The 25,372-nt window shown below is 45.3% G+C and overlaps 5 non-coding genes across 5 annotated transcripts; 4 read left to right on the top strand and 1 right to left on the bottom strand.

Moving 5' to 3' along the window:
- Positions 1-1,327: 1,327 nt before the first annotated feature.
- trnav-cac (transfer RNA valine (anticodon CAC)) lies at positions 1,328-1,400 on the bottom strand. The gene has a single exon. It is a non-coding gene; the product is annotated as a tRNA-Val (tRNA).
- A 5,043-nt stretch (positions 1,401-6,443) lies between these two features.
- On the top strand, positions 6,444-6,534 carry trnar-ucu (transfer RNA arginine (anticodon UCU)). The gene is given in 2 exon segments: positions 6,444-6,480; positions 6,499-6,534. It is a non-coding gene; the product is annotated as a tRNA-Arg (tRNA).
- Positions 6,535-9,181: 2,647 nt separating this feature from the next.
- Positions 9,182-9,253, top strand: trnaw-cca (transfer RNA tryptophan (anticodon CCA)). Its single transcript has one exon. It is a non-coding gene; the product is annotated as a tRNA-Trp (tRNA).
- A 10,109-nt stretch (positions 9,254-19,362) lies between these two features.
- On the top strand, positions 19,363-19,435 carry trnav-aac (transfer RNA valine (anticodon AAC)). The gene has a single exon. It is a non-coding gene; the product is annotated as a tRNA-Val (tRNA).
- A 5,732-nt stretch (positions 19,436-25,167) lies between these two features.
- Positions 25,168-25,240, top strand: trnav-aac (transfer RNA valine (anticodon AAC)). The gene has a single exon. It is a non-coding gene; the product is annotated as a tRNA-Val (tRNA).
- The last annotated feature ends 132 nt before the right edge of the window (positions 25,241-25,372 follow it).

Raw genomic sequence — 25,372 nt, 5'->3', positions numbered from 1 at the left:
TCGAAAGAGCTGTTAGTTCGAGTCGTTTCCCTTGGAGGGGCCGGTTGGTCCCGATGCTCTCGGAGATGTTGTCCAAATTCTGAGATTTATGGATTGGAGTGTTTCGGTCTCTTATGTTGACCTTGTTCAGTTCTATAGTGTTTTTCGTATTCTTGCCCATTCTTCATTATTGATTGCCGGGCTGAGAGATTGGGTGATCAGTTTCTTTGTGCGAGGGAGGTGTTGAGGGGTTGGGATTTGGAAGCTTTTGCTAATTTTTCTTTTCGTGTGAGGGGGATTAATGTCTTTTCTTCAACCACTTCTTCGGTTTACTGTATTTTATGTCTGTCTGCAGAAGACAAATCGCAGAGTTGTATTCTGCATACAGTAAAAATAAAATGAACCTTTGACATTTGACCTTTGACCTTTGTCCATAGATGTCGTCTCACTTGTTGATTTCCTCGCACATTTCCAGCATCTTTTGTTATTGAGTTCCTCCATTATTTTGCGTTTGTTGCTGCATAAGCTATTGATCGGGCAGAACGAAGGGACCGGAAGTTGAATTAATTTCCACTCACTGAATCTAACTAAGATTAAAACGTGACAGAAAAATGTGTGATTTGCAGATGTCAAAAAGGGGAAAGAGGATCCAGGCGCTACTGAGGCAGGGATTGTCATCTCTCTAAAGGCACCGCCTGTGCGAGATAGCAGAGGTTGGCGGTGCTTCCGTGAAACGTGTCTGCTCCAAACTCAATTCGCCTCATGAACTAAACGCTCTTCTGCGAGCTGAACCCGCCGACTCGTTTTCACTAGGCCGGAGTTTTGACCAGAGCCATTGCACCGTCCTCGAGCTGTAAAGTTGTAATTTGTTCTGCAACATTGATAGTGAGGTTCCCCCAGCTTCTGCTAAATTCTTCATATTCACTGTTCCTTGTCCTTCGTCACGTTGCAGCACGGTGTTCAGCAACTGATTTTCGTGGGGGGGGGGGGGGGTTGAGTTGTCGGGAGATGAAGTGTAAAACTGGGTGGTCAGTGAATCGAATGCACGTTCCTGAGATCGAAGAGTCGCAGAGCAGCAGAAATCTCAGTGAGACCAATGGGAAAATCACACGGAACTCCCGTCGAAGAGAAGATTTAAACCCTTCACATTTCTACCCTACTACCCCACTCCCCTAACACCCTCACCTGACTTCACCTATCATCTTCCTGCTTATACTTTCCTTCCCCTACCATATTTTCCCCTCCTTTCCAGTGCTATTGAACGGTCTCGGACGAAATGTATTTAATTGAATAAAGGACTGGTTGTATCCCTTTCCAATTACCTGATTTGAACAAAAGTATCGCGGATTGTTTCTGCCTGGTTTCGAACCAGGGACCTTTCGCGTGTGAGGCGAACGTGATAACCACTACACTACAGAAACACTACCACATTTTAACATTTCCCACATGTAGCTTTTACGAATAGACCTGCACACAACACGTTCTGTCAGCTAATTTGCATCCAAAGCTAACGACTAAATTACCTTAAAAGGCACCTCGATATTAATAAAACACTGAATGCAGTGGCCCATTTCCGCTGATAACAGTCTTCACGAACACTGCCACAATTGAAACTGGCTCCCGCTGAGTCCAGGCCAGGAACTGGAACTGCACCACAAAATTGAAATTCTGTCTGTGGTCCTGCGAGTCCCTTCATGTGTGCGCGAAATGGAGTTTTCAATGCCGAACGGATAAAATCTTCTGAAATTACCAACAACGGCACCTACTGAGGAAATCGGAAGACACAAACGAAGAGGGGGACAAACACCCGAGGAGGGGCGAGGGTTGGAGGTAGACTTAACGAGATATTCAGCTACAGGGAGGACATAACGAGAGTGATTGTATTTCATGCCAAGTGCGTGGCATTAAACTGATCCTGTCCTTCCTCCAGCCTGTGATGGGCATTGAAGATTGATCGAGGGCTTGCTAAGTGCTAAAAAATACCTTCGGCTTGCGGTGATCAATCTGAACAACAACCGCTAAATTACGCACTCTCCTGACAAACTCGAGCAAGAGTCAGATTTATGTTCTCGGCCGCTATTTAACCTGAAAATAGTCGTGAATAATGTGAACGTGATAACAACCGTACTAAAAACCCGCTGAGGTTTAAAATCCACCAGGTTATGTGGAATATCGAAACTTGCAGGACGTTGTAAAGTAATTGGAAAGTGCAATTTCAGACTGTCTTTCGGCTGTGAGACAAAGCAGAAGCTCGAGAAATGTTTCAACGAGTTTCTCTTGGTTTCAGTTGTGAACTTCTGTTCCACAGCGTACAAAATTCTAGAGCAACTCGGTGTTCACCAGCAGGGCACCGAATCCGCTGTTGGTGCTGAGGGGGCATTGAGGGAACGGATCTGAGCCGCGGCACGCTCAGTTTGAATAAAACAGGCCGGCTGCTGAAGTCAAGCCGGTGATATATAGGCAGCCGCCAGTCTGCAATCCAGAGATCTCAGTGTCAGTGCAAATAAAGTACCGATGAAATGTCTTGGCTCGAAACATTAACGTTTTTAACACCTATACATGCTGCCTGATTTGATAAGTTCCTCCTGTATTTTGTGTATGTCACTAAATAAAGTACTGAGCGGCAGATTGGATGGGGTGGAAGGTTGATTTAAATTGTTCTTGGTGAATCTAACGAAGATTAAAACGTGACAGGACATTGTGTGAATTCTGTGTGTGCAGAAGAGAATGCGGCTCCCAGTAACAGCTGAGGCAAAGACTGACTGCCCTCCGCTAGCAGCACCTGGATCTGACAGCGAATATACTGCTCTCTGGCAAGTGAATCTCTCCCACTACGGCAGATCATCGAAGTTCCTTCTATGCGTGTACCTCGTGGCGCAGTGGTAGTGCGTCTAACTCCAGAACATTGGCAGCATTTTCAGTAATCACATGTTCATTGGAACCATGCACGGAGAGAAGATCGGGAAGGACTAAACATTCAGCAAAAATGAGGATTCTGGCAAAATGGAAATAGATCTCTTTTGTAAAATGGGCCTCGACAATTACTGCTCTGGAGTTTTCGAGGTGAATCACAGCGCAATAGTCTTAGCAGCGATCACGTAAATTCAACCGCTGTTCTAGCTTCAAACATTTATTCGTATTTTCCGTCTTTGCACTGATAATTATCACATCGGGATGCCAATTGAAGTGATAAATTCGAGAAAGTACTTCATTGCAGAGACCTTAACTGAGGTTTCACTAAAAAATTAAACAAACTCCGGCAGAGACCGGAACCATAAGCAGCGTTGCATTGGGTGTTCTGTTGCAAATGTTATATTGCGGAATTTGAACTGATTCCCGAATTCTGTCGTCAAAGTGCAAGATGACAGTGTACTCACAGCAACGTTAATCGGAATGCGCCGGTCTGTTTTGATTCTGGAGATGTTCAGCTCGCTTCCCTCGGCAGGCGAAGAAGTGTCTCGAAATAGAAATTCAGGGCGTACATTCGCTTTCAAATGTTGTTTTTATCATCTAGAGCATATATGTCAAACTCAAGGCCCGCGGGCCAAAGCCGGCCCGCGGTGGAATTATCTTTGGCCCGCGAGATAATATCTAATTACTATTAAAGCTGGCCCCAGTAATCGAAGCGCCTATGGCGTATGATATGGCTAATGCTGAGTTTATTCAGGTACCAGGTTTTCAGGGTTTTTAGTGTTTATTCGGTTTCCCTGGTTTATTTCCTGAATATCATTAATGATTTTTTTTTCTATTAGAGCTGGCCCGCCGGTATATTGCATGCACCACTAATACTACAAATCCCACAATGCACTGCCAGTGCATTGCTCGCGCTTGCCTTACTCTCTCATCAGCATCCTTATGGCGCTAGTCACGTGTGGTCAACTTTCAGCTATCCCTCACCCCAAAAATGGCTGAACGAAAGGTGGACTTTGAAAACAGGGGTTTTCAAGGCAGGTGGGAGGCAGAGTATTTGTTCGCAGATATAAAGGGCAAACCTGTTTGTCTTGTGTGTGGAGACGGTGTGGCTGTAATTAAAGAATATAACGTAAGACGACACTATGAAACGAAACACCACGACAAATACAAGCATCTGGACAAGAAACAGAAGCTCCAGAAGGTAGAAGAGTTGAAAAGAAGTCTGGCGTCACAGCAGGCTATGTTCACAAAAACCAAAACACAAAGTGAGGCTGCTGTAAAGGCTAGTTTTATTGTGGCAGCAGAGATCGCTAAATCAGCCCGGCCCTTTACCGAGGGAGAATTTGTTAAAAACTGCATGATGAAAGTTTGCGACGTCGTGTGCCCAGATAAAAGGCAAGCATTTTCAAATGTGAGCCTGAGCAGAAACACCGTTGCTGACCGTGTACGTGAGCTTGCCACCAATCTACAACAACAGCTGGTGGGGAAGGGAAGAGATTTCATCGCATATTCCCTTGCTGTGGATGACAGCAGGGACACTTCTGATACTGCCCAATTGTCAATTTTCATTCGTGGAGTGGACTCAAGTCTGTGTGTAACAGAGGAATTTTTGGGATTAAGATCAATGCATGGCACAACTACTGGAAAAGATCTCTTTGAAGAGGTATCCAGATGTGTAAATATAATGAGGCTGCCTTGGGATAAACTTGTGGGACTGGACGACAGATGGAGCGCCCGCGATGTACGGTCAAAAGAGTGGATTGGTGGGCAGGATCCGGGAGAAGATGCGGGAGGAAAACGGCGCAGGTGAGCTTACAGCTTATCACTGCATCATACACCAGGAATCGTTGTGTGGCAAAGCCTTGAAAATAGAACATATAATGAGCACCATAACACGAGCAGTTAACTTCATAAGAGTCAAAGGTTTGAATCACCGCGAGTTCAAGTCGTTTCTGGAGGAGCTGGGTTCAGAATATAATGATTTTCCCAATCACACAGAGGTGCGATAGTTAAGCCAAGGAAAAGTGCTGAAAAGATGTTTCGAGTTGCGTGAGGAGATCTGTCAGTTCATGGAAAGCAAAGGGAAAGACACAACAGAGCTCCGGGATAAAAAGTTGCTTTGTGAAATGGCGTTTCTGTGTGACATCACGAGCCATCTCAATGCGCTCAACCTGCAGCTTCAGGGGCGGGGTCGTGTGATCACAGACATGTACGCTGCAGTGAGGGCTTTTAAAACCAAGCTGCGCCTGTGGGAGACGCAGATGCAGCAAGAAAACTTGAGCCATTTTCCGTGTTGCCAAACTATGAAAGAGCAGGTTTCTACCGCAGTGTTCCCACGTGCAAAGTTTGCTGAAAAACTTAGCATACTTGGTGCCGACTTCACACGGCGATTTGCCGACTTTGAAGCCCAAAAAAGCAGGTTTGAACTGCTCAGTAATCCATTTGCAGCTGACGTGGAAAGCGCACCAACCAACATCCAAATGGAGCTGATTGAACTCCAATGTAGTGACACACTCAAGGCAAAGTCTGACTCGGTGGGCACTGCACAGTTTCTACGTTTCATTCCCGCCACAATGCCCCAGCTGCGTACCCAAGCTGCTCAAATGCTCTCTATGTTTGGCAGCACATATCTGTGTGAACAACTGTTCTCTTTGATGAAGATAAACAAAACATCACACAGGAGTCGTCTTTCTGATGAGCACCTTCACTCAATTCTGAGGATTTCCTCAGCTCAGAGCCTGACTCCAAACATTGATGAACTTGCATCCAAGATGAGATGCCAAGTATCTGGCTTAGACTAGTGTGAATCACAGAGTGTTGGCCTGTGGAAAAATGTTTTCATTAGAAATTACTCCGGAAAAGCTGCAGATAAAGCCATAAGAAATAAATGCAACTGATTTTTTATTTATTTAATGTTCAATGTTGTTTTTGTAGGCAATAACCTAAGCTTTGTTAGTTCCAGGTTAATATGTGTAATAAATTCATTTCAATAAGTTTTGCAATAAACGCTGAACCAGTCCGGCCCTCGACTTGTACCGATTTTTAAATTTTGGCCCACTGTGTATTTGAGTTTGACACCCCTGACCTAGAGACACAGCACGTCCTTCCGCTCCAACGTGCCCAATTCACCCAGCTGACCTAAACAATAACTAACCTTGCGACTTAGAATCGTGGGAGGGAACCGAAGAGCACGCCGTCACGAGGAGAACGTACAATGGCCTTACAAACCGCTGCGGAACTGAACATAGGTCCGTAGCACTGGACACGACTTTGCCACCCACCGATAGTCCCCAAATCAAGGTGTTCTCGACGAGGGTGGGATTCCTAACCACGCGTACAAATCACAATGGCATAAGAATCCGTCGTCTTAACCAATGCGTCAATAATTTGGCCCAAATGTTCTTGAGAAATGTACAGCTGCAATATGACGGGTACTGATGGACTGGATTTGTCGGTTCTTCAACTGAAGAACGATTGAGAGTGGACGAATGCCTACAGTTGATAAATTACAATTTCTTGTGAAATAATTTTCCCGAATAGTATCGACTACAGGCTCTGTGGCGCAATGGATAGCGTGTTGGACTTCTAGAACTGTATGAAGAAGTAATTCAAAGGTTGTGGGTTCGAGTCCCACCAGAGCCGGTGTTCCGTCTGGATTCAATTTTCTAGCGAGAAAGGACTTCAGACTGGATTAGTGAACCAGGGTTGTCGAGGGATATTGAGGATTCTGGTAAAGCAAAGAAAAATACATGTATGGTGAATTGGCATAAATAATGTCGCACTATTCAGAGCATTTACAGAGACAGGTGCGTAAAGAGGCCCCGAAGGATCATTGGGGACCCGAGTCATCCCAACCACAATCTGTTCCAGCTGGAAAATGTACCGCAGCATAAATGCCAGGACCAACAGTCTCCGGGACAGCTTCTTCCACCAGGCCATCAAACTGATTAATTCACACTGATACAATTGTATTTCTATGCTATATTGACTGTCGTGTTGTACATACTCTTTATTACAAATGACTATAAATTGCTCATTGCACATTTAGACGGAGACGTAACGTAAAGATTATTATTCCTCATGTAAAGTATGTGAAGGACGTAAGAAATAATGTCAATTCAATCCTACAGAAAACTATTAAATGAAATACCCTACTGCATAGCTGCAAAAGCAAATATCCATTTCCGTTGCATATTTTCAGATAGGTTATTTTCGAATTGATTCCTTCACTTTCTCTTTCTTCTATATTATTCTAGCTTCATTCGGAATTAATTTCGGATTAATCTTCGCTAAATTACAAATGAAATTACGTACACCTCTCCCATTGTCACCACAGTACTTCCATCATAGCACTTCCATCATGGAATGTGACCTCCATTTAGATTTTTCGGTGCGACGCTGTGATGGTCGAGTGTTTAAGTCGCTGGATTCGAAATCCAATAGAGCAGGTTCGAACCTGCTTGTAGCCGGTTTTCATTTACCTGGGGAATTGCACCGAAAGGAATAAACTGGAAAACAGTTTTTGCGATTAATCCTCGTGCCTCCTTCTGTTCCCGTGACGTGAAGGGGAGTGTGCGGCACAAAATACGGCCTGCAGATGATCAGACTCTATTCTATTATTATATTAAGAGGAATAGGATAATCAGGAGAGTTGGTTACCGACAAGGAGCATGGCAGACCTCTTTATGTGGAGCTCAGGAGAAGGGCGAGATCCAAAGAATAAAAAGAAACGGGGATATACACTTGTTTCGTGACACGGAAAGAAAACGAGGAATACGATCTTGTTTATAAGGTTAAAGACAGCATTTTATCACATAATCATGATCTCTGATAGTTCAGTAACGCTAAAATTATTTATACTTCCGCAGTGGCTGCCCGTCAGTGGCCGTATTGCTTTCTAATTTTTATTTCAGTGCAATTCCACTTTTGATCTGGCGTACATGGCTGGTGGTTGGTTCCTTAAGGGTGTGCTAGCCAGAGGAGGTAGTGGGGGCAAGCTGTCACTACTTGCTGAATGCATCTCAAATAACCTCTGTCAACCAAGTGCAGCTCCCGTTCTTCACGCGTGGTCTAACTACTCCCAACGGAACTGTTTCTACGGACAGGAGAAGGGGCAAAGGCAGAATACTGGCGCCTTAAATCCTATTGCTTTGGGAAGATAGGGCTCGAAGGGCAGAGTTGGCAACTCATCTAGGAGAAGGCAATTTCTGATCTCAATCCTTCTCTGTCTTGCGCCTATATGCACTCCTGGGGAAGGCTTCGGGATTAAACCCAAGGAAAGATCCGGAGTAATGTCTCACGTGCGCACATTGAAACGGCGGGAAGTAGGTGAAGAAGTGTTGAAGGATCAAAAACGGCATTTAATTGAATATATGTCTGGTGTCAACCTTTCGTGGTATTTGAATTAGATAAAAATCAGAATTTGAACAATTGGACTGCATCACACATTTCACATCCTGCTCGTGGTCCTGTGAGTTCATTCCCGAGTGTGCAGTCGGAGATTTCAATCTGAAAGGCAATGGAAAATTAACAGACATTATCAATATAGGCCGTACTGTGTAAACGGAAAGAAATAAACGGTAAGAGAGATACCCACGATGAGGCAAAGTGCTGATTGTAGGCGGGTTTAGAGACTCAGGCACAATGAGAACACAGTGGGATTAATTGTGTACATTTACCATTACTATATGAGGCATTACACTGGTCCAGTACTTCGTCCAGCCAGCGATGGTCATAGACTTTTGATAGTTTGTTGGGGTGTTTTCAAACTGTAAGTGCTTTCCCATGTTTCTGCAGCAAAGTTTCGGGCATTTGTTGTCAATGTGAACGGAACAGCCCGACATCGCAATCGCAATTCGCGTGTAATCGAAACGTGAAAGTGACTACACTACAAAGTCGGCAATTTAAAATATCGACAATAGAACCCAGGTGGACATAAAAGATGAAAGGGAAATATGCAATTTTTGTCTGCTGATCGGAAGCAGAGATGTTCAGAGGTTTCTAGACGCTTCTCCCGTCAAAGGTTATAAACTTCTGTCGAACTTGTTCGCTTCCGCACTTCTTGGGGCTGAGGGCGTCTTGAGGGAGGGAATGTACACTCAAGGAATAATTCCCACTGGGCGTGCGAGTCAATTTAAACGCAGAAGGCCCGCAACCGAAGTTCTGCAAACCGAGCTAAAGTGCTATCAACAGCTGCCAGCTTGTGCAATTATCAATGCCATATAGATGGTGAATTGCAGCCAATCCGGCGGAACGTTGAAGTTTCTTGTATAAAGGAACTCCGTCGCTTGACTTCGTGGCGCAACGGTAGCGCGTCTGACTCCAGATCAGAAGGTTACGTGTTCGAATCACGTCGAGGTCACAATCGATGCGTCGGATTTTGCCATCAAATTGTTTGCTCCGTCTCTGCTCAGTTGTTCTTCCCGAAATTAAATGCACTTTACCCTTCGGAAAGCAGCCAGCTGAAGTGAACCTATGAGGCCAAATTTAACAATGAATTGCCCTGTCTAAAATGAAATACTGTGTCGAAATACAAAATCATCTCTCTTTTATTCCAAAACCTGCGTTGCTGGAAATTTGAAATAAAAAAGAAAATTATGCAAGTATTCAGTAGGTCATTCAGCATCGAAAGGAGCTACATTTTCAGTACATTCAACGTTCCCACCATCTCTACATTATTCATTTTCTTCCTTCTTGAAGGGGAAGGAAGCCACCGCCTGTCCGAAAGCAGGTTTTCTTATGTAGCATATCACATAGAACAGTACAGATCTGTAACGCCGCCCACAATTGTCTGCTCATCTTTTATGCTACTGTAGGATCAATCTAAGTCTTCCCTCCAATAGAGCCCTCTATTGTTCACGAAGGGTTTACGTCAGAGAGTAAACGTTTGACAAAGGAAGGAATTGAAATTAAGTTCAGCGAATGAATGAAAACGAGGATATATCAGTCCCTGAGACAAACGCACATTTCCAGAATTTTTCTTCCATGCAAGCATATTATCAAAATAATCTTCTTGGCCAGGATTCAACTTGGGACCTTTCGTGTGCGATTGGAACGTGATAGTCATTATACGGTAAACATACAGACATGGAAACCAGCAGGACGTAAACGAGGAAATGGAAAGATACAATTTCCCTGGACTGATCGGTTTTCACAGGAATAGAAGCTGTTGAGAGGTTTCGACACGCTTCTCCCGGTTTCATACTGTGAATTTCTGTCGAACCTGTACACCTCTGCAGCACTTGGGTCTAACAACGCCATGAAGGAGCGGATGTGCACCCAAGAAATAATTCTCAGCGTGGGTTGGGAGTCAGTTCAAACACAGCAGCTGTTCTGCAAGCCAAACTGTTGCACTTCTGGTTGAGTCCACTAGGGGATCAGCTACTCTGGATTCGGTGTTGTACGTGTCATGAGTCCGGTCCGTGAAATCCACATTCCAGTTCACGGTCCAGACCATATTCTTATTCCAGGTTTTCCGGGTTTCCCCAGTTTCTGTTGAGGCAGCTGATTCCAGTTTGGGCTGACCTAATAAATAGCTTCAGGATTCAGCCTCTGGCTGCTCGATTGTTCCTGTCCAAACCCCATGTCTGTATCTCTTCCCTTCACATTCCTCCTGGAACCTAGCCTAGCCTAGCCTAGCCTTGCCTCGCCTCGCCTTGCCTCTGCCTGGAGCCTAGCCTCGCCTCGCCTTGCCTCTGCCTGGAGCCTTGCCTCGCCTCGCCTTACCTCTGCCTGGAGCCTTGCCTCACCTCGCCTCTGCCTGGAGCCTTGCCTCGCCTTGCCTGTGCCTGGAGCCTCGCCCTGTTTGGAACTGACTGTCCGTGTCCACGCCTTCGCTAATGTAGGTCCGGCCGTTTTGCCGCTACCTAGCGTTGGGAACTGTCTGGTCGTGTTCAGCGTTCTGTGTAATGAGCCCTACGTCCTGTACCCAAGGAGGGGTCCCGGCTCGGTGTTCCATGTTCCTGTCTCTTCTTCGATCAACTTGTTATATTGTTATGATGCGGCAACAATGAATATAGAATTGAGACAGGTTTTTTTATAAACAAATAAAACATTTATTAAACACTGCTCAATAAAAAATGAAAAGTAAATAAACGACTAACTTAACCAGTAGTTAACGGCTATACAGCAACTCGAAATGTTCTTAAAGTGATAAATGCAAAAGACCAAATTATTTATGCAGTCAATTAGGAGAGACTTTCCTGAAGTAACGAATTGCTCGACGACGTGACGTTACTGCTGATCCCAGCCGAAATATGCCTTGCCCGAAGGTTTTATGACGAAGGAAATAAAATGGCTTAAAGGCAGTGGCCTTTCCTTGGCAAAACGCTGCGTCCAGCTCTTTCTGCTTTCAAAATTCAGGAGCTATCTCGGATGCAGGTTACTAATTCCTTCTGAACGAAGATTCAATAAGGTCGATCCTGTATTACCGTTGACGACACCAACTTTACTCGATCCTTCAGGTCTCCGTACTTCCATAAATCTTCACTCTCCAACTGGACTAAACTGGCAGAATTGTAGCGAAACTGCCGGCAATAACCTTTGTGACTTAAGGTAGAAAGGAAAACTCCACTTTAAAATAAAACTGCGTCATAAGACGAATACGCAGCATAACGATGTCACTGACGAATTAAACCACGAAATGACCTGTGCCACCGCAGAGCTTTTCCCTTTTATACCTGTTGAAACAGGCCATCACATGACCTCTCACTGGCGGGAAAATTACATCACTCCACCATCACAAGACTATTACATCATGCTCAGCAGAGACTCAATTACATCATGGTCATGTGACAGTCACATGATACCCACGGGGTATGTAACAATATGAAGAGCGTTTGATGGCTCTGGGCTTTGACAAGAATTCAGAAGAAAGAGAGGTGACCTAATTGAAACCAATCGAATGCGAAAAGCCTTGACAGAGAACATTTGGAGGGGGTGTTTCCGAGGTGGTTGAGTCTCAGATCACAGAAAGCAGTCTCAGATTAGAAGAGCGTCCTGTTAAAATTCAGATGAGGTGGAATATCTTTAGCAAGAGAGTGGGAAATCTGTACAATTCGTTGCCACAGGCTGCTGTGGAGGTTAAGTCGTTTTGTATAATTAAGGTTGAAAGATTCTTCCTGATAGGTCGGGGCATGAAGGGACACTGAGAGAAGGCAGGAGGTTGCGACTGCGAGAAAAAACGATCAGCCATGATGAAATGGTGGAGCAGACTTGAAGGGCCAATAGACCTAGTTTTATTCCTATACCTTATGGTTTTATGTTTATCGAGAATCGTCAGAAGGATTTCAGGTTTCATATAACATTACCTTATTACCAAGCCTCTGTCTCTCACTGCCCATCGTATCAATGTTGAAAATTCTAAATAAACATGTTATCAAAGTACATATATGTCACAATATATATCCCTGAGATTAATTGTCGTGCAGGCAAACTCAATAAATCCAGAGAATAATAAACATAACAGAATGAGCGAAAGACAGCACCAACCAGTGTGCAAAAGACAACAAGTTCTACAAATACAACTAGAAAGAAAGAATAATGATAAATAAATAACCAATAAATATCGAGAACATCAGATGAACAGTTCTTCAAAGTCAGTCCATGTTTTGTGGGAACATTTCAGTGATTTCAACACTTCAGTCACACTCTTTATCGCTCTTCCCCTTTCTCTTGCTCCCTACCCTCTCTCCAACCCATCCTCCCTGTTCCTCCTTTCGTACGTACGCAGTGAGTCTCGAGCTGGCTCTGTATTTAGTATGGCTGTATTAAACGTTCTGCTTGCCTGCTCCTTTATTTGTATCTGGCCCCGCTTGTCGGCCCAGCTGAGATTACCTGCTGTGATGCCCCTTTATCCCTGCTGACTTGTTTTTCATCCGATCCCGTGGCTTTTGTGCCCTTCCGAATACAACTGGGATTTCAGTGCCGCTCCTGCGGATGGAGTTCCTGCTTCCACAGAACGGCCACACTTGGCGACCGCAGCCTGCCTACTGACGACACGAGGCAGTCAGTCCGTCAGTCCGGAAATGCCTGTCAGTAACTTCGGCAATTGTCCCGAATTAATAAAGGAAATCCGAGCTATTTTCTCAATTAGTTTTTTTTTAAGGTTTGTCCCAAATAAGTGGTTATATTTGAAACTACTCCTCCGTCATCCGTGACTTCATCCAGCGCCTTAGCCCGGTCAGCCGCACTAGTATGCTGAAGCAACACACACAAGAAACTGAGGAACTCAGCAAGCCAGGCAGCATCTATGAAAAACAGAAAAAGAGAAGTTGTTTTCTTTTTGTAATGTGCAGGAAGTTTAAGGACCACTTGAGCTGGGTTCAGGATAGATTTTTCACACTGAGACAAGGAAAAAATGGCAGGAAAAGGGAACCGCGGCTACGAAACACGTGAGGCAACTGGTCAAGAGGAAGAAGGAGCTTATGTTAGATATAAGAACCAGGAATCAGGAAGGGCTCATGAGAAAAACAGAGTTGGCAGGAGAAGCTTAAGAAAGGACTTAGGAGATCTCGAAGGGGGCGTGAGATGTATTGGTCATGATCTTTCAAGAATCACTTGATCCTGGCGTGGTCTCGGAGGACTGGGAAATTGCAAATGTCAGTCCACTATTCAGGAAGGGAGGACGGCAAAAGAAAGGAAATGTCCCTCAGTGGTTGAGAAAGTGTTGAGGTCTATTATTCAGGATGAGGTTTCATGCATTGCAGGATGATCCATTGCATTGATTTTTTAAATTTATATTGATATGATTGTAGTAAATAAACCAGTGGTTAATGATCGGTTTCTATAAGCCGACGGTTAGTGTTTTGTATATAGTGGGTATCACGTTCTAACACGCGAAAGGTCCCCGGTTCGAAACCAGGTAGAAACATGCTCTGATGCTTTTGTACAAATTAAGTAACCACACGTTTATTCAATGGAATACTTCCGTTATTCGTTCCATGAGCAGAGAGCACCCTCATACACAAAACGATGGAGCAAGTGCAGTCAGCATTTATGCCGGGACCGTTCATCAGGACTCAAAAAGAAGGGGGAAGAACGAAAATAAGAAGATGGGTAAAGGGGTCTACACTCCGGCAGGTGATAGTTGAAGGGAGCTGAGAAGGAAGATAAGGTATAGGGGAAGTGTCGAAGAATTGTGAAAGTTTCTTATCTCAGACGGCTGTTCACGCTGACACAGTCTCTCTGCACCCACACTGTGATCTCTTCTGAGCTGCGACACTTGGATCCAAGGTTCACTCACCACCTAGTTTGTCATTTCGTCCCCACTCTTCCCATCCCCACCCCCAACGTACCTTCTAGCATTTGGCTTCACAGATCGTAAAATGGTGGGAGAAAGATTCGGGTTTTGCAAATGCAGAATTTACCAAGTCAGGCGTACATTGCAGTGGGGAAATTCCGTCCCTGAACATGGTTATTAATCGTTTGAAATGAGAGGAAGTACTGAATTTGAAGAAGTCGGCAGAAGCTGAAGCAATTTTATCGCTATCAGCCGATACAGACGATGATCCATCTCATCAAAACAGCTCGAGGACGGACCAATGCCACGTAGCCTAACTTGCCATGAAATCTGTCCAGTGAAAAGGAGCTGAGTTTTGGAACTCCCAGAGGCGCTTTTAGTTTACAGGGTGAATCCTTTATGAAGGGACGGTTGTTGCAAGAATCGCCATTACTTGATTTGTTACACATATGTTGCCGTAGGACAACGACCTATCTCAGCGCTAGGAAACTCTTTTCTTTTTCTGACTCACTGCATCCGCAGGTAGTAGAATGCGACACGACTTAATCTTCGGTATATTCACTATGGAATTTAAAACACAGCAGCATCTCCTCCTCACACCACAGTTCATTCCGCCTAGTTTGTATGTAGCAAGAAACACAAAGTGTTGGAGGTATTCAACAACACAAGAAATTCCGCAAATGCTGGAAATGTGAGGGGAAATCAAGATGTCAGGCGGCATCTCCGGTGGAGAATGAACAATTGACAATTCATGGCAAGACAGTTGATCCGTAATTTATTTACACTGATACTGAGATCTCTGAATCGCAGCGGGGCGGCTCGTTCTGATTCACCGGCTTGACTTGAAGAACTTAATCACCGGACTGCTTGTTTAAAACTGCCTCGCACCTCTTACTGAAAAGAGTCTCGTCCCTCTGATCCCTTCTCTTCAGGCGCCGTCAACTTCACCAACGGATTCTGTGGTTCGGTGATTAACAGTTTCGACCGATCGTTGTTCAGATAAAGGGTGTTCGCCTGAAACGTTGACGGCGTATTCCTCACTTTCGCTGCTGCATGACCAGAGGAGTTACTCCACTACTGTGTGTGTATTGTGACAGGAATTCACAATCTGGATCTGGGAGAAACATGTAAAAACTTTTCACCAGATTCCCCTTTCTCTCACAGCCGATATATTCACTGAAATAGTATCCCGTTTACTCTTCAACGCCCAGCCGGTTTTCACGTCCTATCTAAACAGGTTTTTTTTTCATCCCAGCGCTTTTTATACGCCAGTTGTTATCGCGGTCAAATTACACGCCAATAGTTCAAGTCAAGTCAAGTCAACTTTTATTGTCATTTCGACCATAACTGCTAGTACAGTGCATAGTAAAAATGAGACAACGTTTTTCAGGACCATTGTTTACATGACACAGTACAAAAAACTAGGTTGAACTATGTAATAAAAAAAAACAGAGACAGCTACACTAGACTACAGACCTACACTGGACTGCATAAAGTGCACAAAAATAGTGCAGGCATTACAATAAATAATAAACAGGACAGCAGGGCAAGGTGTCAGTCCAGGCTTCGGGTATTGAGGAGTCTGATAGCTTGGGGGAAGAAACTGTTATATAGCCTGGTCTTGAGAGCCCGAATGCTTCGGAGCCTTTTCCCAGTTGGCAGGAGGGAGAAGAGATTGTATGAGGGGTGCATGGGGTCCTTCATAATGCTGTTCCCTTTGCGGATGTAGCTTGTAGTGTAAATGTCCGTGATGGCTGGAAGAGAGACCCCGATGATCTGCTCAGCTGGCCTCACTATCCGCTGCAGAGTCTTGCGATCCGAGATGGTGCAATTTCCGAACCAGGAAGTGATGCAGCTGCTCAGGATGCTCTCAATACAACCCCTGTAGAGGATGGGGGGTGGGAGATGGACTTTCCTCAGCCTTCGCAAAAAGTAGAGACGCTGCTGTGCTTTCTTTGCTATGGAGCTGGTGTTGAGGGACCAGATGAGATTCTCCGTCAGGTGAACACCATGAAATTTCGTGCTCTTTACGATCTCTCCCGAGGAGCCGTCGATGTTCAGCGGGAAGTGGTCGCTCCGTGCCGTCCTGAAGTCAACAACTATCTCTTTTGTTTGTTCACATTAAGAGACAGGTTGTTGGCTCTGCACCAGTCCGTTAGCCGCTGTATCTCCTCTCTGTAAGCTGACTCGTCTTTCTTGCTGATGAGACCCACCACGGTCGTGTCATTGGCGAACTTGATGATATGATTCGAGCTGTGTGTTGCAGTACAGTCGTGGGTCAGCAGAGTAAACAGCAGTGGACTGAGCACGCAGCCCTGGGGAGACCCCATGCTCAGTGTGATGGTGTTGGAGATGCTGCTCCCGATCCGGACTGACTGAGGTCTCCCAGTCAGGGAGTCTAGGATCCAGTTGCAGAGGGAGGTGTTCAAGCCCAATAGGCTCAGCTTTTCAATCAGTTTCTGAGGGATGATTGTGTTGAATGCTGAACTAAAGTCTATGAACAGCTTCCGAACGTATGTGTCTTTTTTATCCAGGTGGGTTAGGGCCAGATGGAGGGTTGTGGCAATGGCGTCATCTGTTGAGCGGTTGGGAAGGTACGCAAACTGCAGGGGGTCCAGTGAGGGGGGCAGCAGGGTACTGATATGCCTCATGACGAGCCTCTCGAAACACTTCATGATGATGGATGTAAGTGCAACGGGACGGTAATCATTTAAGCAGGACACTGACGACTTCTTCAGCACGGGGACTATGGTGGCGGCCTTGAAGCACGTTGGAATGGTGGCGCTGCTCAGGGAGATGTTGAAGATGTCAGTGAGAACATCTGCTAGCTGGTCTTCACATCTTCTGAGCACTCTACCAGGGATGTTGTCTGGTCCAGCAGTCTTCCGTGGGTTGACCCTGCACAGGGTTCTTCTCACATTGGCCATGGTGAGACACAGCACCTGGTCATTTGTAGGAGGGGTGGACTTCCTGGCCGCCACGTCATTATCCGCCTCAAACCGGGCGTAGACGTTATTGAGCGCATTTGGGAGGGAGGCATCACCTGCACAGTCAGGTGATGTTGTCTTGGAATTGGTGATGTCCTGGATGCCCTTCCACATGCGCCGCGTGTCGCCGCTGTCCTGGAAGTAACTGTGGATTAGCTGGGCATGTGCACTCTTTGACCCTCTGATGGCTCAGGACAGTTTGGCCCTTGCTGTTGATAGAGCTGCCTTGTCGCCTGATCTGAAGGCGGAGTCGCGGGACCTCAGCAGTGCACGCACCTCTGCGGTCATCCATGGCTTCTGGTTGGCACGTATTGTGATGGTCTTGGACAGAGTAACATCATCAATGCACCTGCTGATGTAGCTGGTCACTGATGCTCCTCTAAGTTGGTCGAGTCGCCATCGGTTGCAGCCTCCCTGAACATGTGCCAGTCAGTGTGCTCAAAGCAGTCTTGAAGAGCAGAGATGGCTTCTGCTGGCCAGGTTTTCACCTGCTTCAGAACTGGTCTGGAGCGCCTGGCGAGCGGTCTGTATGCTGGGATTAGCATAACCGAGATGCGGTCTGAGTATCCGAGGTGGGAGCAGGGCTCTGTCCGGTACGCATCGGGGATGTTTGTGTAAACCAGGTCCAATGTGTTCTCCCCCCCCCCCCCGTTGCAAAGCCCACATACTGATGGAATTTGGCGAGCACTGACGTAAGGTTCGCGTGGTTAAAATCACCGGCGACAATAAACAGACCATCAGGATGTGCGTTCTGCAGTTCGCTAATAGCCCCGTACAGTTCACAGAGCCCCTCCTTAGCATTAGCGCTGGGGGGAATGTAGACACCGAATATAAGGACAGAGGTGAATTCCCGTGGCAAACAAAATGGTCTGCATCGAACTGCCACAAACTCCACTAACGATGAGCAGTGTCTGGAAACTAGTGGAGAGTTCTTACACTATTCCGTGTTTCTGTAAGCACAGACACCGCCACCGCGAGTCTTACCGGAGACAGCTGCATCTCTGTCCGAACGAAACAAAGCTAGCCCGTCTAGCTGGATGGCAGCGTCCGAAATTCCATCAGTGAGCCATGTCTCTGTGAAGACAAACGCGGAGCAAACTCTGTACTCCCGCCGAGTATTACGTTGGAGTCGGATGTAGTCCATTTTATTGTCCAGGGAGCGGACGTTGGAGAGTAGAATGGACGGGAGAGCCGGCCGGCTAGGGTTTGCTTTTAGCCTGGCACGGACCCCTGCCCGTTTGCCTCGCTTCTGCTTCCTCGCACATCACTTTCGACGTCTCCATCTCCGGCTCCCAGCATCAGGCAGGTCCAAGGATTGTAGGCCCGTTCTCCTCAGCAAGCCGACGTCGCGTTATTCAGCCAGTAGATCTTTGTGGAGGTTTGTTTTTGGGTGAACTCTGTATTGTAGTATTATCTGGCGATGGTAGATAGCTGCTCTGTTATCCATGTGTCCTAATCGAAAATTGTGTATCAAACTTAAAATAGAAAATTAAATTAAAGTAACACCAGGTCTGAAATGCCGCTGCTGCCGTGCCGCGCCGCCTCATGGGACTACACGCCAATCGTTCCCAGTTCGATAGAAGACGGCAACGTAAACATTGCTCGTGTTCCAGTTTGTCACTATGAGCGTGTATACTGTGGGTTTCTATTCAAACTGACAGCTGCTACCCGAAGGTATCTTTCTACTTTATACAAAGGTATTTTTCTACTTCGGACAAGGTTGTTTGCCCATCACAGGTGGGAAGCAAGGCAGGACCGGTTCAATACGGCGCACACGGGATGAACAGAATTACCATCCCTATGTACTCTGTGTGTCCGAATCTCTCGTTCTGTCGACTATGAAGCCTTCCCCCTCTCGGGTCCTGCCTCCATCGTGATCTCTGCCCCATTTTCTCCGTGTCGACCGTTATTCACATTTTTAATTTGTTTTTGTTTTCCTTCGCGATGCAAACTCTATATCGACGACTCATGAAAAAAGTCAAAGGGGGAGAAGCGGATTTTGAAATACGTGGTGCGTTCTTACAGTCCTAACTGGACTCAGCGGGAACTAGTTACAGCTAGGGCGGGATTCGTGAAGATAGTTATGAGAAGAAATGAGCGATTGCATGCATTTGTTATTGATATTGAGTTTGATTTTTCTATATATTTCAGACGTTAATATCGGTTTTTCATTAGCTGGAAGTGAATATTTTGTATAGGTCCTTTCGTATCCATTGGATGTGGTACATAACAAACAGGCGGAGTGTTTCTGTAGTGTAGTGGTTATCACGTTCGTCTAACACGCGAAAGGTCCCTGTTTCGAAACCAGGCAGAAACATTCGGTGGTACTTTTGTATAAAGTCCTTGTATTTGGAAAGGGACGCAACCACACGTTAATTCGCTGGAGTACTACTGTTACTCGTTGAGGACCCACAAAGCTCTGGAGCAAGAGCAGTTAGCATTATTGGAATATAAAGTTGCATTGTTTGCTGTGTAACCAAAACTACGTAGTCAGCTTCGTATTTGCTATTTGCTATGTATGTATCCAATTTAGTAGGAGAATGAAATCTTTGTATTGTCTCTGTACTATTGAACACATCAATGCCTTGAGAATGTAGCTAACTTATACTTACTATGTATCCAACTTATCAGCCAGAATGAAATCTCTGTATTGTCTCTGTACTATTGAACACATCAGTAACTTAAGAATGTAGCCAAATAAGAAGATAATGGTGTGTTAATGAGAGGCTAGCAAAGAGATAACTGTGGCCAGGGATGAGGTAACACATGGCCCAAAAAGTAGATTAGAACAGGATTAACTTAATGGGTAGAAACAATAGTGGGAAGTCGGGAGCTGATGTACTGGTGATACGCAACTGTAGACCGATTGGATATGCTAATGCAACTAAACCAGGAGATTGCTATAAAAAATGCTATGCACAAGGATCGGTGGGCAATCAGCGACTAGCTCACTGAGGGGCAATCAGCGACTAGCTCACTGAGGGGCAATCAGCGACTAGCTCACTGACTGTTTCAGCTTGGATTTGCAAATTAAAGTTTAGCACTTCTTGAAGAATCTTCTGCGTCTCCTGGTCGTTTGTGGGGCACAAGAAACCACAACAGCATTTATGCCGTGACCGTTCATCAGGACTGCAAAAGAAGGGGCACAAATCAGAATAAGAAGATTGTAGTGTAGGAGTGTGTAGGAGTGCAGGTGATAGGAGGAGGTAGTTGAGAGGGAAGGTAAGATGCAGGGCGCGTGGAGAAGAATTGCGTAAAATTCTGATCTGAAAGACTGTTAGCGGTTACACACTTTCTCTGCCCCACACTGTGATCTTTTCTCATCCCATGTACATGCTTTCGATTCACTCAGCACCCAGTTTGTCATTTCAATCCCAAACTTTCCCCAATATTCAGGGGAACAGGGAGGAGGCTATAACAGCCTGATAGGGATACCCGCATGTTGTGTTGCCTCCCAGGTGCCAGGGTACGGGATGCCTCTGATCGGGTGCAAAGTATCCTGAAGGCATGGGGTGAATGGCCAGAAGAAGTCTTGGCACTCGTTGGTACCAATGTCATTGGTAGAGAAAAGGAGGTGGCCTGAAGAGAAAATTCAGGAGTTTGGGTAGGAAGCTGAAAAGCAGGACCGCCAGGGTAGTAATCTGAGGATTGCTGCCTGTTATTACGTGCTAACAAGCGCAAGAATAGTACGAACAGGCATATTAAATGCGTGGCTGAAAGACGGCTGTAGGGAGTGTTTCGAGTTCCTGGATCATTGGGGCCTCTTCTGTGAACACAAAGGAGTCCAGTATCCCAGCAGGCAGGTTGAATAGAGCTGTTAGGGACGGTTTAAATGAATTTGGCAAGGGGATAGAACCGGACTGATAGGGCGGAGGAAGGGTAAAATAGAAATAATTCAAAGATAGCGTGCAACAGGGATGATAGAAAGGACAGTCAGGAAATGAGGCATCATCACAGCCAGCGGGATGATTTACAGGGCAACAGAAGACATGATGCAGTTACAATACTGGACTGAAAGTGTTATATTTAAAAGCACGGAGCATAAATAAAACGGACAGTCTTGAAATCCAGCTAGATGTTGGCAAGTATGATGATATGGCCGTCGCTGAAACTTGGCTAAAGGATGTCTGCCATTCGAACTGTACGTCCAAGGATATACGGTTTATCAGAAAAATAGGTTAGTAGCCAGAGAGGGTAGTGTGGCCCTATGTACAAGAAATGATATTAAATCATTAGAAAGGGATGACATATGATCAGAAGGTCTAGAATCTCTATGGGTTGAGTTAAGAGATGGCAAGGGTAAAAGGACCATAATGACAGTTGTATACAGGACTCCAAACAGCAGCCGGGATGTGGATAACAAATATGTAATTTGTAAAAAATTTGTGAGAAAATTTTGTGGTAGGTCTAAAGGAATGGTTTTTTAGAACAGCTTGTTGTTGAGCCCACTAGGCGATCGACTGTGCTGGATTGGGTGTTAAGAGAGCTTAAAGTTAAGGAACCCTTTGGGTACAATGATCACAATATGATCGAGTTCACTTTGAAATTTGAGAAGGAGAAATTAAATTACAATGTGTCGGTATTTCAGTGAAATAAGTGAAATCACAATGGCATTAGAGGGGAAATGGTCAAAGTTGACTGGGAAAGGACACGAGCAGGATGGCCAGCACAGCAGCAATGGCTGCAGTTTCTGCGAAAATTGAGGGAAATGCAGGACTAGATATATTCCAAATAAGAATAAATTTTCGAATGGAAGAAGGACACTACCGTGCCTGACAAGTGAAGTCACAGCCAAAGTAAAAGCAAAAGATAGCCATACAAGGAAGCCAAAGATAGTGGGTAGGTAGAGGATTGGGAAGCTTTTAAAATTTGCAGAAGGAAACTAAGAATGTCATTAAGAAGGAAAAGATGAATTATCAAAAGGAAGCTGGTAACTAATATCAAAGAAGATAGTAAAAGCTTTATTAAATATATAAAGTCCCAAATGCACTCTCAGGTTCTGAACGAAGTAGCTGGAGAATTTTCGGAGGCATTAGCAATGATCTTTCAAGAATCGATATGGAAAATTGCTAATGTTGATCCGCTATTTAAGAAGGATGGGAGGCTGCAGAAAGGAAACTATAGATCTGTTAACCTGACATCAGTGGGAACATGTTGGAATCGATTGTTAAGGATGAGAATATGGAGCAGCCTGAGGCACATGACAAGATAGGCTAAAGCCAACCTAGTTTCCTGAAAGGAAAATCCTGCCTGACTAACATATTGCAATCTTTTAAGGAAATTACAAGCGGGGTAGACAAAAGAGATGTAGTAGATGTGGTGTATCTGGATTTACAGAAGGCTTTTGACACGGTTCTGCACATGAGGCTGCTTAGCAAGATAAGAGCCGATGGAATTACAGGGAAGATAGTAGAATGGGTGGAGCATTGGCTAATCGGCAGAAAGCAAAGAGTGGGAATACTGTAAAGAGATCCTATTCTGGCTGGCTGTCGTTTATCGGTGGAGTTCCACAGCGGTCGGTATTGGATATGTCATCCAGGTGTTGCCGTAGAAGAGCGACCTGTCTCTGCCTGAGCAGAACCGGGAATTCCTTTTCCTTTCTGACTCAGTCCATCCCATTTTTCTGACACGACTTAATCTTCGTTACATTCGCTGAGTGGTCATTAACTCAAAGCGCATCTCCTTCCCCCCCCCCCCCCCCCCATCCTTCGCTCGTCCAGCCTAGTTTGTATGTAAGAAGAAACACAAAGTGCTGGACGAACTCAACGACACAATAAATTCCGCAAATGCTGGACATGTGCAGAGAAATCAAGAAGTCAGACGGGATCTACAGAAGAGAATAAACAATTTGCATTTCATGGCAAGACACTTGATGGCTACATTAACTACACTGATACTGAGATCTCTGGAATGAAGTGGGGTGGCTAATTATGATTCACAGCTTGACTTGAAGAACTTCAGCACCCGGCCAGCTCCCACTCTGCACTGACAGTATACAGTGACTGTATCGTACATCTGATCTCTTCCGTTAAGGCGCCGTCAACAACACTGATGGATTCGGTGGTGCGCTGGTGATGAACGGGTTCGCACGATCATTGTTCGGATAAATGGTCTGCGCCCGAACCGTTGACGGCGAATTTTTCTGTCTCGCTGATGCAAGACCAAAGGAGTTGCTCCACTATTGGCCACACATTTTATTTCCAAGTCCCATTCCCATTCCGATTGGCCACACATTTTATTTCCAAGTCCCATTCCCATTCCGATATGTCAATCCATGGCCTCCTCTACTGTTGAGATGAAGCCACACTCAGGTTGGAGGAACACCATCTTAAATTCCGTCTGGGTAGCCTCCAACCTGATGGCATAAACATTGATTTCTCTAACTTGTTAATGCCCCTCCTCCCCTTCTTACCTCATCCTTATTTTTAATATGTTTCTCTCTCACAATAACTCCTTGCCTGTTCCCCATCTTCTTCTGGTGCTCCCCTCCCCCTTTCCTCTGATACACCCCCTTCTCCAGCCTTGTATCCCTTTTGCCAATCCACTTCCCAGCTCTTAGCTTCATACCTTCCCCTCCTGTCTTCCCTATCATTTCGGGTCTCCCCTTCCCCCTCCCACCTTCACATCTCTTTCTATCTCTTTTTTCCATTAGTCGTGACGAAGGGTCTCGACCCGAAAAGTCGACTAGTCTTCTTTCTATTGATGCGGCCTGGCCTGCTGCGTTCCACCAGCATTTTGTGTACGTTGCTGGGAACCTCTTTTCCTTTTCTGACTCAGTCCATCCGAAGATAGTAGAACTCATTTTCTGACATGACTTAATCTTCGTTACATTCCCTAAGTGGAAGTTAACTCAAAACCGCACCCTATCCACGCACCTCCGTTCGTCCCGCCTTGTTCGCATGTAGCAGGAAACACAAAGTGCTGGAGGAATGCAACAACACAAGCAAATCCGCAGAAAATGGAAATATGCGAGGAAAAACATCTACGGAGAAGAATAAGCAATTGACAATTCATGCCAAGACACTTGATCGCTACAGTAATTACACTGATACTGAGATCTCTGGAATGCAGCGGGGCAGCTAATTATGATTCACAGCTTGACTTGAAGAACTTCAACACCCGGCCAGCTCCCACTCCGCACCGACAATATATGGTGACTGTGTCGTACATCTGATCCCTTCCCATAAACCGCCGTCAGCACCCCCGACAGATTCAGTGGTGCGATGATGAACAGGTTCGCCACATTGTTTTTCGGATAAAGGGTCTTCGCCCGAAACATTGACGGCAAATTCCTCTCTCTCGCATGACCAGAGGAGTTACTCCACTATTGTGTGCGTATTTTGACAGGAATTCACCATCAGGATCCGGGAGAAACACGCTGAAGCATTTCACCAGATTCCGTTTTTGTCTCACAGCCGACAGATGCACTGAAATGGTATCCTTCCACTTACTCTTCAACGCCCAGCAAGTTTCCACATTCTATGTAAATTGGTCTTGTTTTTTTTACACGCCTGCGATTTTTATAATGCGGTGGTTATCAGGGTCAACTGACACGCCAATAGTTCCGAGTCGATGAAGGACGGTAACGTAAATATTATTTGTACTCCAGTTTCTCAGTAAGAGCGTGTACAGTATACTGAAGATTACCACTCAAACGGACAACTACTGTCCAAAGTTATTTTTTGTACTTTGCCAGCATTCCGAAAATTTTGTTTGTCCATCACAGAGGAGATGAAGGGCAGAGCCAGTTCAATTCGGCGCACATGGGATGAACAGAATACCATTTCTATGTACAGTACTCTGTGCGTCTGAATCTCTCTTTCAGTCTATTTTGAAGCCCTCCCCCTCTCGTGCGACTGTCTGCATCTTCGTTTCTCAGTATCGGCCGTAATGAGCAATTTTGAAAGTGTGTAATTTTCTCCTTGATGCTGAGTATGATGTTAGAATATAATTCAGTCATTAGTGTTTGGACTCCATTGGCTGGAACTGACTGTTGTGTGTAGTTTCATTGGTATTCATTGTATGTGTTACGTGGTAACCAACTGCAAGGTTTCTGTAGTGTAGTGGTTATCACGTTCGCCTAACACGCGAAAGGTCCCTGGTTCGAAACCAGGCAGAAACACAACGTGATACTTTTGTATAAGTCAAATCCTTGGAAAGGGACGAAACCACTGTTATTCAATGGAGTACCTCTGTTACTCGTTCTGTAAACTGAGCACAATCTCACCCACAAAACTCTGGACAAAGGGAAGTC

The sequence above is a fragment of the Hemitrygon akajei genome, chromosome 11, assembly GCF_048418815.1.
Source record: "Hemitrygon akajei chromosome 11, sHemAka1.3, whole genome shotgun sequence".
NCBI lineage: Eukaryota > Metazoa > Chordata > Chondrichthyes > Myliobatiformes > Dasyatidae > Hemitrygon > Hemitrygon akajei.
Note: the sequence above shows the minus strand (reverse complement) of the source record. Positions and strands in the feature narration are given on the sequence as shown.